At 40.2% G+C, this 5,171-nt stretch overlaps 1 non-coding gene across 1 annotated transcript; it reads right to left on the bottom strand.

The window, feature by feature from the left end:
* Positions 1-4,773: 4,773 nt before the first annotated feature.
* Positions 4,774-4,877, bottom strand: LOC148564838 (small nucleolar RNA R71). Its single transcript, XR_015885387.1, has one exon. It is a non-coding gene; the product is annotated as a small nucleolar RNA R71 (small nucleolar RNA).
* Between the last annotated feature and the right edge of the window lie 294 nt (positions 4,878-5,171).

Below are 5,171 nucleotides of genomic sequence, written 5' to 3'. Positions count from 1 at the left end.
TTGATGTCAGGAGGAATTTTATTGATTGTTACCAAAGGAGGTTTGAGCTACAGATTCTGCTGTGCATCATCAGGGGGTTCTTGAAGGTTCGGATTAATAAGCCCAGTCTGTATGCACCTCTCTTCTTCACCTGCTGAATGTATATATTTGAAGACATAAAAGACTAGTTGCTCATTATGCACTCTAAGCACTAATTCACCCACTTCTACATCAATTAAAGCTTTCCCAGTGGACAGAAATGGCCTTCCTAGAATTATAGAGGCATTCTCATCCTCCCCATGTCAAGAATCACAAAATCTGCTAGGAGGAAGAACTTACCCACTTTGACCAAGGTATTCTCTACTAATCCATATGCAGGTTTTATAGATTTATCTGCCATCTGTAATGCTATCCTTGTGGGTTGTGCCTCTTAGATTTGCAGCTTCTTCATCACAAACAAGGGCATTAAATTGATGCTTGCTCCCAGATCACATAACGCTTTCTCAAAGGTTGTGCTCCCAATGGAGCATAGAATTTAAAAGCTTCCTGGATCTGGCATCTTCCTTTGCAAGTTATTCTAAATGATGGCATTACATTTCTTAGTCAGGAGCAATGTTTCATCTCCCTTTAAAGGCTTCTTCTTTGACAACAGCTCCTTCATGAATTTGACATAGAGAGGCATTTGCTCCAAAACCTCAGCAAAGGGAATATTGATTTGCAACTTTTTGAAGACTTCCAAGAACTTCAAAAACTGCTTGTCCTTGGTTTCCTTTTGAAGTCTCTGAGGATATGGCATTTTAGGCTTGTACTCAGGCGCCTTAGGCAACGTAGGATGAGTGTCAAGAGAGACTGGGAATGGATTATTTGCACGCCTATGAGGGATGTGCTCCACCTCATCTTTCTTCTTCTCTAGAGCTTGTTTTTCAACAGGCTCCTCAGTAACTTGTACTTCCGTACTTGCCACCTGTCCACTTAAAGGTGATAGCCTTACACTCCTCTCTTGGATTTAGAATTGTGCTACCAGGAAGGCTATTTGCAGACCTCTGATTAATTTCATTAACTTTTGTGGCTAATTGACCCATCTGAATCTCCAAGTTCTTAATTGATGCTCTGGCTGCATGTATAAAACCCGTCACTAGTGCTTCTAAATCAGTAGTATTTTAAGACTGAGGAGTTGCGTGTTGAGATGACTGGAACTAGTGGTTATTAAAATTATTCTGTTGAAAACCACCTTGAGAATTATTATTAAAATTTTAGAGTCACTGAGGTTGGTCTCTCCACCCAAAATTTGGGTGACTTCTCCACTCCTGATTGTAGTCTTAGAGTATGGATCATTATTGGGGTTTCTAGAAGCATTCCCCATGTAATTGACATGTTCAGTAGAAAATTGAGCATAATTATAATTCTCGTTTGGCATAAAATTACCTGTCAAGTCATAAGAGATGTCTTGAGGTGCATTATGAGTGTTGATAGCTGAAACTTGCATTCCACTCAACTGTTGAGTAATTAGATTTATTTGCTCAGACATAAGCTTGTTCTGAGCAAGAAGAGCATTAACAGTTTCCACTTCTAACATGCCTTTCTTCTGAGAGGTCTCAGAGTTCACAGGATTCATATTAGAAGCATATAAAAATTGGTTGTTAGCTGATAAACCACTATTTTATGGTTTATCTTTGATGCCAGGGCATCTTGGCCAGTTTCACTGACCTTTTCTTTACTGTTTTTAGGTTAGTTTCATGCATTTCTTTAGGAAATAAGCTAGTTTTGGGTAAATATTCACTTATGCCTTGACTCAAGCATACATTATGCATTTTACATGATTTCATGAGGATTTTGCATAAGTTTAGTGACAAATATTATGTTGCATTACTCATGACTTGGACTAGAGCTTTGATGCACTTTGTTGCTTGATTTCAGGACCAAAAAGAAGCAAGAAAAGGGGAGGTAACTTGCAAGGATTAATGAGAAAAGTGATTGCCAATAACACTCTCAAAAAGCCATCAATGCCCACGTTAGAGAGTCACGTTAACCAAGTTAACGTGAACTCTAACGTGGAGAAAAGAAGTTGAGCCAACGTTAGTGACACTCAACATTGTCACTAACGTTGGCAATTTCTCATAAGTGGCCACGTTAGAAGCCACGTTAACCTAGTTAACGTGGCCTCTAACGTTAAGGGGGAGGGAGAGAAGCCAACGTTAGTGACACTCAACATTGTCACTAACGTTGGCCTATGGTGCTAAGTACCACGTTAACTCCAACGTTAACTTCGTTAACGTGGGAACTAACGTAAAAGATGAAGAGTTGTCGACAACGTTAGTGACACTCAACATTGTCACTAACGTTGAAGCAACCACACAACCCCCAAGACTCACGTTAACTTCCACGTTAACTTGGTTAACGTAGAAGCTAACGATGAGAAATGAAGGATGAGCCAACGTTAGTGACACTCAACATTGTCACTAACGTTGGGATGGCTAAAAGATGGCCACGTTAGAAGCCACGTTAACCTAGTTAACGTGGACTCTAACGTGAGACCTAGTGGCACATTGGAATGTTAGTGACAATGTTGAATGTCACTAACGTTCTCGAAGGATGGCAAAGGCCACGTTAGAAGCCACGTTAACCTAGTTAACGTGAGCTTTAACGTGAAGCAAGAAGGGGCACACTGGAACGTTAGTGACATTGTTGAGTGTCACTAACGTTCTCGAAGGTTGACAAGGCAACGTTAAAAACCACGTTAACCTAGTTAACGTGGGTTTTAACGTGAGGCAAAAGGGGTGCATTGGAACGTTAGTGACAATGTTAAGTGTCACTAACGTTCCCGAACTTGGACTTTCACTAAATGATTAACACTCTTTACGCCCTGAGCTTAAGTCTCTGCCCACTCCGCACTTTCTCTCTGCAAGTAAAGCCAAGCCCAAATAAAGAAAGGAACTGCTTCAAACTCAAGATCCAAAGGCCCAAGACTTGAAGAGTGAACTAGAAGCTGAGAAGAGTAGTATATATAGGAGTAGCTTTGAATTGTAAAATAGTTCTGGAGGCTGAAGAACCACTCTCTGTATTTTACTTTCTTTGCAATTTCTAGTTTTATGATGTATTCTCCATCTTTGTTTTCATCTTCAAGAGCTATGAACAACTAAACCCCTTTCATTGGGTTAGGGAGCTCTGTTGTAATTTGATGGATCAATACTAATTTTCATTGTTCTTCTTCTATCTTTCCTCTTGATTTTACTTGAAAGCTTTCGGTCTTCATCCAATTGAGTAGTTATCTTGGAAGAGAAGCTATTCAAACTTGGATCTCTTTTGAACCTTGGAAGAGGAATGAAGAGATCAAGCTAGAAATGCTTTCTCATGCTGGGCCAAATATTTTCATCTCTTTTCTCATGAGCAATTGACCAAGGAATTGGTTATTGATCAAGATTTGAGAGATTGAATTGCAAGAAATTGCAATTCAATCACTTAAGATTGCCAAGGAGATCAATGAGTGCATTGATTGAGGAAGAGATGAAAATGAACTTGATTCGGAGAATTGCAACATCTCCTAAGCCCAATGAACTCCCCATCTCTAATCTTACCCATTCTCTTTAATTTCTGCCATTTACTTTTATGAGCAAATCCCCCATTCCCATTTACAATTCTGCAATTTATTTTCAGTCATTTACTTCCAGTCCTTTAATTCTAGCATTTACTTTTCTGTTATTTACATTCCCGCCATTTTATTTTCTGCAACTCTCAACCCAAATTCTGGATTCGCTCAACTAGAACATTCTTCTAATTAAAGTTGCTTGATCAATCAATCCCTGTGGGATTCGACCTCACTCTATTGTGAGTTTTTACTTGACGACAACTTCGGTACACTTGCCGAAGGGAGATTTGTTGAGAGACAAGTTTTCCGTGAATCAAGTTTATGGCACCTTTGCCGGGGATTGATTGTGCATCAACAATGATTAGATTAGAAGATCACTAGATTGAGCATTTTATTTTGTGAATTTCATTTTTCTGTTTGAGTGATTTACTTTTCGTTTTAGTTAAACTTCTTCCCTTCTCCATCTACTCTTTTGTTTCTCTTTGTTATTTTCAGATTCTGTTTGCTAACCCACTAACTGTTTGATATATTGCATCACCCACAACTAACATCAATTCTGACACAAATACTGTCTGCACCTATATTCTCTGCTTGTACTTGTTGGTTGTATGACAGGGAGAAGAAGCAGGGCTTCAACTTCCTTTGATTCTGAACCAGAGAGAACCTTCCTTAGACTAAGGAGGGAGGCAAAAGAAAAACGAGTAGTTGGTGCTGAAGAAGAGGAGGAACAGTTTGAGGAATACTTTGAACCAAACATGGAAGAAAACATGGAAAATCATCATGAAGAAGAGACTCACAACCATGGCAGAGGAGGTGGAGCAAATCATGCTGGGGAGGATAGAAGAGTTTTGGGCTCTTACATTAATCCAAACCCAGGCAATTGTGGAAGTAGCATCCAAAATCCAACAAGCCATGCCAACAACTTTGAACTTAAACCACAGCTCATCACCCTTGTTCAGAACAACTGTTCGTTTGGAGGAGGTGTTCAAGAAGATCCCAACCAACATTTGACCACATTCCTGAGAATATGTGACACAATAAAATCTAATGGTGTTCATCCTGACGCCTATACATTGCTCTTATTTCCCTTCTCACTCAGAGACAAGGCAGCCAAGTGGCTGGAATCCTTCCCAAGGGAGAGCTTGACAACTTGGGAGGATGTGGTGAACAAATTCTTAGCAAGATTCTACCCTCCTCAACGAATCAATAGGCTGAGAGCTGAGGTTCAAACCTTCAGGCAACAGGATGGTGAGACTCTGTATGAAGCATGGGAGAGGTTCAAAGACTTAACAAGGAGGTGTCCACCTGACATGTTCAACGAATGGGTCCAGCTGCACATTTTCTATGAAGGGCTCTCTTATGAGTCAAAAAAGGCAGTAGACCATTCATCTGGAGGGTCCTTGAACAAGAAGAAGACCATTGAGGAAGCCATAGATGTTATTGAAACAGTAGCAGAAAACGACTACTTCTATGCTTCCGAAAGAGGGAACACAAGAGGAGTGATGGAGCTAAACAATGTGGATGCTCTGTTGGCCCAAAACAAGCTCATTACCCAGCAGCTGGCTGACCTCACCAAGAAGATGGAGATGAACCAAGTAGCAGCAAT

Source organism: Arachis ipaensis, chromosome B5, assembly GCF_059453495.1.
Source record: "Arachis ipaensis isolate K30076 ecotype BB chromosome B5, ASM5945349v1, whole genome shotgun sequence".
NCBI classification, from domain to species: domain Eukaryota; kingdom Viridiplantae; phylum Streptophyta; class Magnoliopsida; order Fabales; family Fabaceae; genus Arachis; species Arachis ipaensis.
The sequence above is the reverse complement of the archived record's forward strand: the minus strand, read 5'-3'. Positions and strand labels throughout refer to the sequence as shown.